Here is a 15,230-nt window from a genome sequence, read left to right on the forward strand (position 1 = left end):
AATAAAAGTTTGTTTATTTTATTTAAAAAACAAGTTTGTTTGTTTTTAATGAGAACTGCCACGATTATTGCTTTCTTTGGTAGTAACCATATTAGCCCACCAAATGCATACAATGTGTGCTACAGTTTGAGTGTATGTATTCCACCCAAATTCACTTGTTGAAACTTAACCCCCATCATGATAGTATCAAGAAGAGAGGCCTTTGGGAAGTGATTAGTTCATGTGCTGCTTTAAAAGGCCTGAGGGAATTTGTTAACCTCTTTGCCCTCTGGCCACGTGAGGGTGCAGCAGCAACCTGTAAGACAGAAAACAAGCCCACCCTGGCACTGAATCTGTTGGTACCTTGATCCTGGACTTTCCCAGCCTCCACAACTGTGAGTGTTTTCTGCTGTTTATAAATTTCTCAGTCTAAGACATTTTAAAGCAGCCTGAACCATACTGTGTCAGCAGTGCTTCTCAAACTTTTATGTGCCTACGAATCACCTGTAGAAGTTTTTCAAAGGACCAGTTTCCAGCCTCTTGTCTCCCTCAAGCCTCTCTCCCTAAGAATCCAGCTCAGTAGGTCTGGGGTGGGGCCTGATGCTGATGCTGCAGGTCCACAGACCACTCTCGGGGTAATGCTGTGTTACCATCTATTGCCTCACCTCCCTTCTGCTCACATTCCTGCCTGCCCCACCAGGAACAAGGAACAGAGACATACGACTAATGTCTGTGTGGAATCAAACTTCATTTTCCAAATACAAGGGTGCTTTTAAGAAGTTCATGGACAATGGATTAAAAGACAAGTTCGTTTTGATGCAAAAAATTTTCAGATCCATGTAGCCTTCTCATGATATACATTTCCAAGAACTTTTTGAAAGTGCTTTTATATCTCTAACTTAGGTCCCTAAACTGCCAGTTAGCTGTATCTTTCCTGGGTCCAAAATTCAGTTTTCCCATGTACAGTGTCTGCCTAGGATTCTTACTATTATTCCTGCCAAATCCCATGGAGATTAAAGGAGACAAAGGGTACTTTCATATCTGTAGGGCAGGTTTGGTAGACCTCAGCCAAGGACTAGGTAGGCTGTGAGCAGAGACCTTGGGCTACTTGGGCTGCCAAGGATTCAGCTCTATGAAAAAAGGAGTGGTGCTGGCTGCTGTGGCGCAGTGTGTTAACGCCCTGCCCTGTAGTGCCGGCATCCCATATGAGTGCCGGTTCAAGACCTGGCTGCTCCACTTCCAATCCAGCTCCCTGCTGATGGCCTGGAAAAGCATCAGAAGATGGCCCAAGTCCTTGGTCCCCTGCACCCGTGTGGGAGACCTGGAGGAAGCTCCTGGCTTTGGATTGGCACAGCTCTGGCCATTGCGGCCAATTGGGGAGTGAACCAGCAGATGGAAGACCTCTCTCTCTCTGCCTCTCCTCTCTCTGTGTAACTCTGTCTTTCAAATAAATAAATAAAACTTAAGAAAAAAAAAAAGGAAGAATGAGGGTCAGAGCACAGAGCATGAACTAAGTCTGGACAGTTGCCAAGCTAGAGACTGCTGAACTCCATGGGTTGATGGATCAAATGTGCTTCAGGGGTAAAAGTGGTGGGGCTGCATGGTATCTGTGAGTCACAATACCCTGACCCTATGTCTGGTCTGGTCTGTCATATTCTGCCCTTGGTGGTTGCACAGTGTGTGACCATAAGGCAGAGCTCCTCCTGGCTGTCTCTTCCCTTATTTAAAGACAAAAATTACTTATATTTGAAAGGCAGAGAGAGAGAGAGAGAGAGAGATCGATCGATCTTATCAGCTGGTTCACTCCCCAAATGACTGCAACATCTGGGGCTGGACCAGGCTGAAACTGGGCACTGCAAACTCAATCAAGGTCTCCCAAATGGGTAGCAGGGACCCAGCTACTTGGCCATCACCTGCTGCCTCCCAGAGTACCCATTAGCAGGGAGCTGAAATTGGAAGTAGAGCCAAGACTAGAATCCAGGCACTTTGATAAAGCATGTTGGCATCTTAACTGCTGTGCCAAATGCTGTTCCATCCCATCCCCTCTGCTGTCTTTTGGTACTTCTCTCTTAAGCTCTCTCCCATCAATGGCCCCAGATTCAGGTTTCTTTGGGGTCCAAAAATTGGAAAAATTTCAAGAATCTGTAGTGCCCTTCCTGCCAGTATATATGCTTGGCTTGAAAGCTCAGGTTTCTGTATTGAAATTGGTGGTTTTAGTACTTGGAGTTTGGGTTAAGGCCAAGTCCTACAGGCAGGTATGAACATGGAGAGTCCCAAGTCTTATTTGTTCACTGTATTATTCCACTCCCCCATACAGAAGGGGCTTAACAGACATTCAACGAATGAATCATTGGAGAAGTCAAAGGTGGGTCTCAGGCAGCATGGGACTCTCCTGCTTTCTTAAACTCACTGTTTGGCTTGACACTTCATGACATCAAAGTGACCCAGAGGATGATCTCTGCTAGCCCAAGTTAAAGCTTAGATTCCAGGAGGTGCCATTCAGAGGACCCCAGGCTGAAGCTGAAGAACCGCTTTGCCATTCCACTAAGTCAGGCTCATAGCATGTTCTTTGTTACTACTTGAAAACCTCCTCTGAAGCCTGGTCTGAACATTGCAGCCTGACATCCACTGTGCTGTCAGCTCTAATGAAAGGCGGGATGAGCGCATTTGCCCTGGAGCTCTGAAAGTGAACAGTGAGGCTTCCTAAAATCTAGCAGGGTGGTGGCAGGAGGACTGAGCAAGGAAAGACCTAAAGGGGCAGATGAATCTGGGGGTTCAGAGTCTGGAAGATCAGCTGCTCTCCCTGCCTCCTGTGAAGATGCTCTTTTGGGAGACTTACAAGGTCCTTACAACTCTCCCAAGGGGCTGGTGCAGTTGTCCCAGGCCAGTGGCTAGTTCAGTGCTTTGTAAGTTACCAGTGAGAGCTTGCAGGCCTCATACCAACCCGAGGAACTGGGGCAAATCCTCATCAGACTGCCTAAGGTCCCTGGGGCCTGATAAGGATCCTGAGCTGCAGACACACACTTGCTAGGGGCTGTGACCAATCCTGCCTCTGGTGCACAGGTAAGTGGATATGTTTGGGCAGGGCTGCTGTTTTTGGTGTGCAGTACAAATGTGCCCGGCCATGGGGCAAGGCAGCTGCCATCCAAGCCCAAGGTGGAGTTCCCCAGGCCAGGCACTTAAAGTCTGCAGCTGCCAAGGAGTAACTTTTCCTAATTAGCACAGGCAGACTACAGGACATGTGGTTTTGTGTGTCTGGGACGGTGCTAACCACTGCTGTCAGAGAGCCCTGGGCTGAGAAGTTCATGCCTGGCTTCTTTAGGAGGTGATGGGGCTAAGGCTGGCTCTACTCCCCCTGCTGCTTCAGAGAAGCTGCCTTGGGCCTGCGAGCAGGCTGAGATCCCCCCACTCAGGGTCTGGGCTTTGCCATCCTGCAGTTAAATATAGAGCATCCTAGGCCACTGTCAAAAGAGGCCAAATTTGACAATGAGACCTCTGTTCTGATGGCAGGGATTAATGAACCTTTTTTTTTTTTTTCCTTTGGTGACAAGACTGGGAGGCAGAGAGGCAAACCCTTAAATGACATTTAGGAGAATATCATGTATTGAATAGGATCAAATGAATAAAATTATGTGAACTTAGGGTTGTGCTAGGAATCAAGAGACAGCTCTTAAGATCCCCTTGGGTTTCTGGAGGGAAGCTGACCTTTGTTTTTACTAATGGAGCCTGCCTTTCCTCTTCTGTAAAGTGGGTGCAGTACCCTGACCTCTCAGAGGGTGGGAGGATTCAGAATGCATCTGTGGATGTGCTCAGAACAGGGATAAATCAGGCTTGTTCTCCTGCCTCGTTCCCACTCTAAGAACTTGGCAGAGCCAATGGCCTGGGAGCAGAATCAGTGAGTGTGGGGCCATGAGGGCTCTCCCTCTGGCATCTGAGGGAACCTCAGTGGCCCACTTAGGAGGCCTGGCTATTTGCAGAGTGAGAACCTGGAGACATGAAGGGTGCAGGCCTGCCACATCTTTCAGGACTGCCCAGTCCTCATTGCTCCACCAGCTCCCTGTCACCCTTCCAGTCCCCTCTGCACGCTTCCCCCATAGGATAAAGCCTTAACCTCGCCATTTAGAGTCCAGGCTATGTTTTTACCCATCTCCCACTACAGTTCTCCCCACACATGACTGAATATTCCTGAGCAGGCCCACGTGGTGATGCCTCTGTGCAGTTCCTTTTGTTTGACATGCTCTTTCTCCTTTTCTGGTAGGAAAACCCCTTTTTCCTCTCAGGGTCTAGCTTCAATGTCCCATTCACCAAGGAGCCTCCCCCGTCCTCACCTATGGCCACTCACCACCCCCTCTAACACAGCCCTGGCCATTCTTTGTTAAATGCTCTGGTGCTGTTTCTGAGCCCTTTTCTGGACTATGAGCTTGCTGGATGCATGTATCCATGCAGAAACATGTATGTAGCTGCGCGGTTGCAGGCAGGTGACAGGCAGCCCTGTCCTCAAGCCTCAGAGGGTCACCTGGACTGGGCATAGGCTAGATTATATTATATTGGTCTCTTTTGTCAAAGAAGGTTAGGTCTGAACTTGTTTCCAGAAACCAGAATAAGTTATCTGTAAGACTGCCTAGGGAGAGTGGCAGAAATCTAGGATCAGTTATTGTGAGGAGCTGTCAGAGGTGACCATGGGCTCTGCTCAGTCCTGTCCATGGCTGAGAAACCACCTCTGCCAGCCACAGGTGGACACTAGTACTGCACTCAGCCCTTGCCACCTGCTGGCAGCTCCACAACAACCTCTGAGGACATGGAGGTCCCCTACTCTCTGGGATCACCCTTTCCCCCAGTCTCTGTTGAATATTTCTTGAGTCTTTGTCCTGTGTTCTGTGCAAAGCTCAGGGTCTTTCCCAAGATTCCTAAGATTTCCTGGGGAGCTAATATTGTGATCCCCTCTCATTATTAACTCCTGCTTCCATTGCATTCTTATGCCTCTGCATTATTTTGCGCCAAGCTCAGATGCTGCCCTACTCCTTTGTTCCCCAAGCTGTCGCTGTCACAGACATGTGTGTGGAATAGGTTTTCCTTCAGGGTTGGCATCAAGAGGAGAATTATAGTACAAGGCAGGTATGAGAGGTTTATACAAAAGAGGAGACACAGCCAAAGACACTGACCTAGTGACCTGTTGAAGGTTATGCAGCAAGACAGTACTGGAACCAAAACGGAAACCAGGCCTTCCGATAGACTCTCTGCAGAGGGCATTTCACTTTTCTGAACTTCTGTCATCTGAGGAGCCATCAGGGCTGCATTAAGAATAGTTCCACACAAAACAGACAGCTCTGGATGACAGCAGGGAAAGAAACAAGGGGAGCTGGGACTCCCCAGGAGGGTGACTCACCTCCCTCTGTGCCCTGAGTCCTGCAGAACAAGACCAGGAGGGTCAGCTGTACTGTGGATCTGCCTGACACAGGCACAGTAATGCAACTGTTTAGTTTTATCCTCACAACGGACCTGCAAGGTTGGTATCTTTACCCACTTTAGTTGAAGATAAAGGCTCAGAGGGTGAAAGTGTCTCTTGTCCAAAGCCATACAGTTAGAGTCAGGCCTGGCTCTGAGCCTAGGGGGCTCCCAGACGAGGACTCGGCCGGCAGTTCCATGGCACTGCCAACGTTGACCACCAGGTGGCAATCTTCTCCAACTGCCTGCAAGCCTGTAATGAACCACAGCGCTGTGGTGGGGACCAGACAGCAATCTGTCCCTGGATTCTTCCTTATCTCTGCAGTTCACACGGGGAAACCGATCCCTTGAGAGCGGTGGTGGCCTTTCAGAAAAGGAAGTTCTATGCGTGCGCATGAGCTTGGAATCTAGTCCACCTGGGGCTGGTGGACACAGTTGACCCGCGCTAGCTGGGAAGCGGTTGGCACGATTTTCGGTACAGTGCCCAGTCTCCCTCTGTCCCCTCTGTTGCCAAGGCCCGCCAGAGATGAGCAGCTGCGTTTCCTTTCACTCTGCCAGAGGCCCACGATGCCACCCTTTGTGGGGTGAGGGCCGCCTTTGCCTGCTGTGAGGCCATCTGAACAGCTCCGTGGATCCTCACTCTGCTCTCACCGCCTGCTTCTTTACGTGGAGCCAGAAAGAATGGGGCCCGGGGGCCATGGAGTTCTTCCTGGAATTCCGGCTGGGTTCCGTGTGAGCAGCGCTGGCTGGAACAGGCCCCCGGACGGGACCCCCTGCACCGCCTCTCACCTTCCAGAGCCCTGATGATGGCCTGTGCCTGTGGGCCCCGGGCTCGGCCAGCTTTCCACGCGGCTCCCGGGGCGGGCGAAGTGCCCCTTCCAGAAGTGTGCCCAGTTTCTCTGAAGAGCTGGAGCCGCCCTCAGCTCCCATCCTCCGCCACACAAACGGCCACCGCACCGCGTCCGCTGGCACTTTGCTGCTTTCCCGCCAAGTCTGAGTGCGCACGCGCTCGCACATGCGCACACCCTCCACAAGCGGACGTTCTGCCTGCTGCCTTCAGTGTCGGCTTTCTCTACAGTTTCACACGTCAGATCTCAGTGAAGGTCCTGCTGTACATACCGTGAGGTAAAGGTGAGAACAGCCGCCTTCCAGCAGCCGAGGCGACAGGGTGTGACGGCCTGAGGGCGGAGGCCGCCCTTGAGCTCTGTGGCCCCAGCAAAAGCAGGAGGCAGGATGCATGGGACAGGCCCTGGAGGCTGTTTCCCCCGAGTGCGGGGCCTGTGGTAGCGTACGTGGGCCCCTTGGCAGGACAGATCCCCACGCCTCCGCGGGGCTCCACGTTCGCCTCTCCAGGGAGCGTGGGCATGTGGCGAACAGGACAAATATGTACGAAGGCGAGCCTTGCATGGCCGTCTTCTCAGGGGTTCTCAGTCTTTTCCCGCCCACACGTGTCCTCCATGGCTTTTTGTTGCTGTTGTTTTGTAAATCTGTGTTTTATTCTTAATATCTTTCTTTGGTATACTTATGTAAATACCAATTCCATAATCTCCTAAGCGATAATAGCCATTAAATCACACATTTGATATATTCGTTATGTGTATTTTTTCCAAGATACAGTCAAATAAACACGGAGTTTTTATAAAGTAACAAAGACCACCAATAAACACCTTGGTTCCTTCATCTTCACATAACCCTGCGAAGTCAGTAATGTAATGTCTGTTTTACAAGCGAGGAAATTGAACTCAGATTGGTGAACTGACTTGGACAAGGTCACACAGAGACTTCTGATCTTGACCCCACAGCCTATGGACAGGAGAGGGGAAGAGGAGCATGTGCTCGGAGGAGGATGGGGTGGAGAGGGCAGCCGCTAATGAGAAGTGCAGGAAGACAGGAGGTGGGGGGGGGCAGGGGAAAAGACTGCGCGTCAGAAAGGCAAATGACCTGAGTCCCAATGTCCTATGCACAGTAATGGCCATGAAAATAGCTGCAGATTTGCCTGCATTTGTGTGACCAAGATTTATTGTACCAGCAGCTCCGGTAATTGGATGATGAAAGCACTGCAGCTGGAACTGTTTGCTGGAGATTAATTATTAGGGGGAGGGGAGGAGGAGGAGAAGGAGAGGAGTGGTCTGGATGATGCCCAGCTGTGGAGGGGCTGCCCCCCCCATTGGAAAAGTGGACCCCTCTCCACTCAGCTGAGACCCAGAGAGGGAGGCAACAGACTCAGAGTCACAGCCATGTCACAGCAGAGCAGGAGAGCTGTTCCCCTAGCAAGCGAGGCTGACTTCGTAGAAAAGACGGACAGCCGCAGCAGCAGGAGGTGCTAGAGGGGAAATCCCAGCTTCCTCTCACACTGCCTTTTGAAGATGATGTCATGTCTTTTAGCCTCAGTTTCCCCAGCTGAACAATGGTGCTAACTGAGCTAGGAACTCGTGAGGCTCCAAGGAGATTACTGGATCCTGTTTGGACGTCGGACTCACTCAGAAAATGTTCCTTGTCACCCACCCTGCTCAGGTCTGGCACTTCTCCCCCATACCTGAGTCCTGCAAACTACTTGTGCCCTCTTTAGAGACCCAAACTTTGCTCTGCACCACTGTGGGCACTTTCTGAGTGAGTGTTGCAGCTCCCCAACAGGAGTGGGGAACCTTTTTTCCTGCCAAGGGCCCTTTGGATATTTATAACATCATTTGCAGGCCGTACACAATTATCAACTTAAAAATTAGCCTGCCATAGATTTATTGGATTTCGAGTCCTGCCTGCGGTTGCCTTGGCAGGGCCAGACCCAATGATTCTGCAGGCCTTAGATGGCCTGCAGGCCGGATGTTCCCCACCCCTGCAGGGAAACCTGAAAGGGACTAGGAGTTGGGGAGTCCCAAGAAATGTTGAAGTGAAGAAGATCTGGGGACCAGAGTCATCCGAATCCAGCCACCCTGCTAAAAGACAAGGAGAGTCTTGCTGGCATCTTACTTTCTTCCCTCTTGGCAGGGCGCGTGCTGGGTTTTTAAGGGTTTGTCATCCCCCTCTCAGGGCCAACAGAGTCTGAGGGAGCTGAGGATTAGGAAAAGGGGCCCTGGCTCACCTGGGGCTAAGGAAGGAGGAGGAGCGGGCTCTGGACAAAGAAGCTCTTGGATTCTAAATCCAGTGTTGCTGCTTAGCTTACTGTATGACTACACCAATTGTTTTCCCTCTCAGCCTTAGTTTTCCCCATTTGCAAAATGGGAATAGCCCTTATCTGTAGTTGCAAATAACAGAAAATCACTGGACTGATCATTTAGGACTGATTAAAATTGTGAAGGAGCCAGCCATGGCAACTGGAACCAGAGCTTGAACATTGTGGGGAGCAGAGGCCAGCTTGGGAATGTCTCTGTTGCTATCTGCTCACCTCCCACTTCTCTCTGCCCTGTGCCTCTCTTCTCTGTCTCACAGTTTCCACTTTCTCAGGATCTCTGCTTGAGCACCATTTTTGCTAATACTGCTCGGTCTGCAACTCAATTCCATGGTTGCTTCCTTTGGCCCCCTGTAGTCTTCCACTTTGTATTCCCAGCTACCATCCCTCCCCCCCTTTTCCCAGTGCATAAACATGAATCTGACTGGACCTGCTGAGTTCTCTTGCGCAACCTTATCAGAGATTGAGAACGGATTTGTGGCCTTCACCTGAGCAGGGGATCACACAGTCCTCACAGATCTGCGGGAGGGACAGGCCCTTGGGTTGACATTGCCTCTGACCAGGTAAGCGGTAGGAGCTGGATCAGCTCATGCATGGAAAGTGCTGCAGGTGGTGCTGACATATGTAGTGCTCAGGGCACTTGAGACTCAGAGATTTATCCTGGTCCCTCCCTCCTCCCTGCACAGAGGCCTCCTGCCTTAGGTGTCGCCTCCTCTGAATCTTTCCGCAGCCTTCCTTCCTTCCCTGGCCAGGCTGGACTTGGGGTGGCATGATCCCTCCTCCCAGACCCTACACTTCCCTGCACCTCAGCAAAGCTTGCCTTTGATAGACCCAGACCAGCTCTTCTCACCATCTTGCTGACCTCCTGTCTATCTCAGTGGGAAGCGAGTAGGTGATAATCACAAGTGGCTGCCACTCATTGAGCCTGGCCTGTGCTAGGGGCTTTGCCTATTTATGCTTTGTACCCTGTACCATCGTCCCTTGCACCCTGTACCATCGTCCCTTGAGATGGAGCTTTATCCAGATGCAAACACTGAGGTTTTGACCTAATGAAGTGATGCAAACCCAGCTCTGTCTGACTCCCAAGTCCTTGGCCCAAGAGCTAAGCTGCAGGATGAGCTGTGCCATCATGCCACCATTCCCCCGACCACACCACTATTTCCCCCTCCCCTCTAGCTTTACAGGTAAATCAGCTCACAACTAATTTTTATTGACTACTAACAGCTAACTGATCAAGCATTTAATATGTGCCAGTCACTGTTCTGAGCATTTCACACTTGTTTAGCCTTCATAACTGTATACAATAGGCACCTTCAGCATCCCTGTTTTGCAAACCTCTGTCTTAGGTTAAGTAACTTGACCAAAGTCCTGAAGTCATGCTGCTCTGGTGGAGCCAGGATTCAAAGCCAGACTGTTGACCTACAGATCCTGTGCTCTTAACCACTGTGCTCACAAGCCCTGGAGCCCACTTTCTGCCTACTTACTCCTGCTTTTGTCAGACACCTCCTCATCTCTTTATGTTTTCTCTCCCCTAGTGGCTTCTTGGCATTCAATATATCCTCAGTTCTGTGTTAACTTGACAGTCACTACTCTTTCTGCATGATCACAGCCCAATTTCTTGAAAGAGTTTTCCTATTTGCTGTCTATACTTCCTCACCTCTCTTCATCTCTCTTCAAATTGGCCTCCACATCCTTTGGCCCCTGTACCTAAACTGCCCTAATCAAGTGTATGGAGATTTTATCCCCGTATTTCCCTACTTTTCCTTCATTGACCTAAAATTATTGTCAATCAAAAGTGAAATAAGCTTTGTAAAGCCTCCAACATATTTAGTGGTTTTGCAACAAATTTTTCATCAAATGGAAAAGATGAGCAAAGACAAGCATTGTATGCTTTGGTATAAATCACATGATGACACTTTTGTTTTTCAGCTCACAGCACTGTAATATTATACCCAGCCAAGGTGTCAGCCAAGTGTGAAGTCAGCAGCTAGTGTGCCTCTCAAGGCAGCAGACCTGTACCTGCACTGTTCTGTTTCACTTAGCACACACAGTTCTGGCTCTGCTGACTCTTCTTCACTCATTTAACATTTCCTCCACATGGTGGGTTGTGACTTCTTTTTTTGGTAACTACAAGGATCTGAAAACAGAAGCAAAATAGGTCTTTTCTTTTTCTGGTCTCCAGTGATCATACTTCTGTAGCAGTCTTTATGTAGTTCTCATCCTTTCTCTCTTCCTCCTACCACCTTTTCCTCTATCTCCCTTCCTGTTTCTGCTACCTCCCTCACTTGGTCTGGGCTCCTAGGGATAAAGTACTTAGAGTGCCAGGGCCAAAAGCTGCCCCAGTGCTTAGTGCATGGAGATCATCCAGGACCACGAGTGGGTGTGTGTAGGTCCCTCCGTCTGTCTGGTGACACAGTTGCCCATGAAGTCTACTTTGCCAAGGCTCCCAGTGGCAGCTGCATGGAGCCTTTCTGCCTTCTGGTCCCTAAACCCAGGTGAAGTTTGTATTTGTTGTTTTTCCTTACCACTCAAAAGTTTCAGGGACCGTCACTCCTTGGCCTTCCTGTAGCAATTCCTCTCCTGCTTGGCTGACTTTGTATTGTACCACTCTGATTTCCTGTCCATTCCTCTGTGTTTGTCGTCTAAGGGTTGTCTTTCTCTGAGGTCCTAGCCTTGATCTCTCATTCACTGTACATGTGCCCTCTAATAACCTCATCTACTCATACAACCATGCCTCCCTGTTTGTCCACAATTTCCAGATTCTAGCTCCAAGCTAGGTCTTGCCTCCACACCCAGAATATTCCACTGCCCTCTAATTCAACTGGCCAAACCCAAATTTATCCACCTGGTCCAGGCCCGATTCTCTTCCTGTTTTCTCTGCATCCACCCTGTCTTCCTGGTTAGAAACCTGTGTGTTACATTCTCCAAACCTCTTTGTCCTTTGTTTTCCATATTTAAAAAAAATCACAAAAGTCATATAGAGTCTGTGTCCCCTTAGATGATGTGGGAACTATGCCTTCCTTTCCAGGAAGTAGAACACAGCAGGGAGACTTGGGTTGAACAGGGATGGGCTTTAGGATTGGACAGACCTGGGTTGAAATCCTGTCTTTACCACTTATTGGCTATATGACTTCCAGCATCTTTCTTAATTCACTCAGTCTTAATTTCCTCATGTACAAAGTGGAGATAATAATCTACCTTGAAGAGTTGTTGTGAGGCTTAGAAACAAAGATGCCACTACTTAGCATTGTGCCCGTCCCCAGGTCCCTCTGAGTGACAGCATTCATTATAATGGTGATAATGATAACTATTTCTGGATTCAGTCTAGTACATCATCTTTTCTCTCTTGGACCATTGCATCAGCTTCCTCACTGGACTCCTTGCCTGCACTGTTCACTACCACCACCAATTCTTCTTTTCAGATTGGAGGACTTTTTCTAAAATACAGATCTGTGTGTGACACCTGCTTAAAACTCTCTTCTTCTTTTGTATCTACCCCACACTCCAGCCACCTTGTAGGACTTCAAGCACACATTGGTCACCACTCCTGCATTTTATTCAAGGATGTCCCTTTGCATGTCTTCTCTCCCTCCCTCACATCCTTCACACCCAGTACCAGTGTCCGCCAGCCCTCCAGGGGGATGTCTGTTTACTTGGAGCCAACTGCCAGCTCCTTGAGGGCAGGAAGCAGTTCTGATTCTTCTTTGTGGCCTCCTGCCTGCAAGCACAGGGCTTGGCTTGGAAAAGAATCTTCGCACTGCCCAGGGTCACATAGAGTGTCAGCAGCAGGGACAAGGCTTGACCCAGGTCTCTCTCTCTTTTTTTTTTTTCGACAGGCAGAGTGGACAGTGAGAGAGAGAGACAGAGAGAAAGGTCTTCCTTTTGCCATTGGTTCACCCTCCAATGGCCGCCACGGCCAGCGCGGCATGGCCGGCGCACTGTGCCTATCCGAAGGCAGGAGTCAGGTGCTTATCCCGGTCTCCCCTGGGGTGCAGGGCCCAAGTACTTGGGCCATCCTCCACTGCACTCCCTGGCCACAGCAGAGAGCTGGCCTGGAAGAGGGGCAACCGGGACAGAATCCGGTGCCCCGACCGGGACTAGAACCCGGTGTGCTGGTGCCGCTAGGCAGAGGATTAGTCTACTGAGCTGTGGGCGCCGGCCGACCCAGGTCTCTTGTCTTCCTATCCAGGACACTTTTCTCTACACTTTTGCCCTGGTGGGGCACAGGAGCCCAGAGCAGGTGGCTTGAGGTGGAAGACCTCCCCATGTGAGGGCAGCGGGCGGCCTGAGGTTATCACACACTCCATCTTAGCACTGCGCTCGATAAGCAGGGGAAGGATAAAATTATCCACTGCCCACGTCCTGTATCTCCCCATCCGACATGGACTAGAGATAAAAAATGAACGACACAAAATCCAATCTTCCTTGTGCAGAGGCTGGCAGGAGTGGGAGTGGGGCTGGCAGCCCAAGCAGCCGCTCATCGCGCAGCACATCTCATATTTATTGGCTCATAATTGAAGGCAGCCTGGAGATGTCCCAGCACTGGTCCCTGACAAGACAGATGGGGGCACAATGACTGCTGAATGAGGGAGTCAGGACAGAACTGCAGTCACGAAGAGGAGGCCGGGGATGGAGAGGGACCTGACTGAGCACTGGCCCCATGGCACTGTGGCACTGGCCCCTGGTCTGCCTTGGGTCCACGGTCCTGCTTGGCCACTCACTTGGGAAGATGTTCTGCCAGACCCTCCCCTCTCCAGGCCTTTAACTTTAGGCTTCTGGATTTCAGTGCTCAGGAATAGGGGAACCACTCTGGGAGGGAAGAATCAGGACTACTAACTTGCTGTGCAGCTTTTTGTGAATCTCTTCACCTCTCTGGGCTTTGGGCTTTCTCCTTGTACAGGATAGGATGTCTCCCTGTTCTGCATGATGACTGAGGGGGTTGGGTTGGTCTGGAAGCAGCCAGGTTGTGCATTTTAGCAACAGCACTGGAAAGCTCCCTGTTGGGGGAAGGTGAAGAAACAGGACCTGCTGCCAAGTATTAACAACTTGCATGGTTCCCATTTGCTCATGGAAGTGTTCCACATTCCTAGGCTAAGCATTCAAGGCTCTGCATAACCCACAGAGACCTTCCTTTCGTTGCACCACTGCGGGGAAAGTGTCCAGGGCTGGGAGCCAGGAAGCCTGGGCCCTGGACCGCTCATTCCTCTCCCTTGCTCTGTGACTTTGGGCAGGTCCTGGATCATCTCCAGGTCTCAGTTTCCCAGTCTGTAAGATCTGCATATGTGTTCTTTGATGTAGTTAGGGTCCCCAAGCCAGAGCTAGTCAGTTGCTGTTTCTGTCCTCTCTCCCTCTGAGTGTCCCCCTAAACCCACTCCTTCCCTACCCCCATTCCCATTCGGTAGCTCCTCGGCTCAGTACTCAGTTGTCTCTTCCAGGCCCGCAGGGACCACTCCTTTGCCCTTCCAGCCTCTGCTCCTCTGCTCCATGCTCCTCAGAGACTCTTCTAAAGCATGTGTCTAACCGTGCCCCTCCCCCATACCAAGCCTCCCTCTCCACCCGCAGCCCTCAGCTGAGCCCTTCAGGGTGGCATCTAAGATCCCTCATGGTCTGGCCATCCTGTTTCTTCTATATCTCCTGTCTGTGCCATTCAGGCCTGCCTCCTCCTGCCCTCTGGCCAGCTCTGACACAAGGCCTGGGCCTTTCCAATCTGGCCGCAAGGAGGCCTGGGGCCCTGAAGACAGCAGTGGGCAGTGTTGCCACAGTGCCTGGACTGCTGCTTGGCCTCGTCAGAGGCTTCTGGAGCTCCAGGCTCAACTAACCGGGGCCTCTTCTTCCTGCTGCTGACACGGAGAATGTAGGAGCCCAAGGGCCTCAGAGGTGGAGCAAGGCTGTGGATTGAACACTTGAGGGGCTTGAATAGGAGGGGGGATCTGGCTCTCCCTTTGGTGGTGGGAGTAGAAGTAAGAGTCTGAGGAAGAGAGGCTCGGGGAGGGGGAAGGACTTCTGCTGATCATGCTCCCATCCTCCTTGGGCCCCAGCTGGTTCTGTCCCATTTAGGGCTCCATGTCTGCCCACTTCACCCCTTGGCCACATCTCCAGCCTTCCTGTACTGGACTGGGGGACGGAGGAAGCAAGGCATCGAGGGCAAGTGTTGTATTCACAGTCATACTTTGGGGATCTTGGCAGCATCCTACAAGTGCAGAGGCAGCCCTTGCTCTGTTCAGCAAGTCCTCTGTGAAGCAGTGGATATGTCTGCCCTTCGTGGACACTGTGTCTGACTAATTCACCAGGAAGGGGAGCTTCTGGGTAATCTGTCTGTTATAGGAGGATTCACAAAAAAATCTGTGGTATAGGCTGCTGTGACTTTGGCCATGTGAACACCTGGAGGTTAGTCATTTGAAGCCAGGCTAGACAGGGCCCTGAGGGTCAGACCAAAGATCTCAGGTTTTTTTTTTTTTTTTTTTTTTTTAAGATTTATTTTATTTATTTGAAAGAGTTACAGAAAGAGGCAGAGATGGAAAGAGATCTTCCATCTGCTGGCTCACTCCCCAAATGGCCACAACAGCCACAGCTGAGCTGATCTGAGGCCAGAGCTGAGCCAATACAAAGCCAGGAGCCAGGAGCTAGGAGCTTCCTCCAG

The 15,230-nt window shown here is 50.7% G+C and overlaps 1 long non-coding RNA gene across 1 annotated transcript in view; it reads left to right on the plus strand.

Annotated features, from left to right (window-relative positions):
• The first annotated feature begins 6,443 nt into the window (after positions 1-6,443).
• LOC138849965 (uncharacterized) overlaps positions 6,444-15,230 on the plus strand; it is a 36,523-nt gene continuing 27,736 nt past the window's right edge. The window contains exon 1 of the long non-coding RNA XR_011389298.1: positions 6,444-6,555. This is a non-coding gene — a long non-coding RNA (uncharacterized lncRNA). The remainder of the gene's footprint in view (positions 6,556-15,230) is intronic.

Source organism: Oryctolagus cuniculus, chromosome 1, assembly GCF_964237555.1.
Source record: "Oryctolagus cuniculus chromosome 1, mOryCun1.1, whole genome shotgun sequence".
In the NCBI taxonomy this organism is placed as follows: Eukaryota; Metazoa; Chordata; class Mammalia; order Lagomorpha; family Leporidae; genus Oryctolagus; species Oryctolagus cuniculus.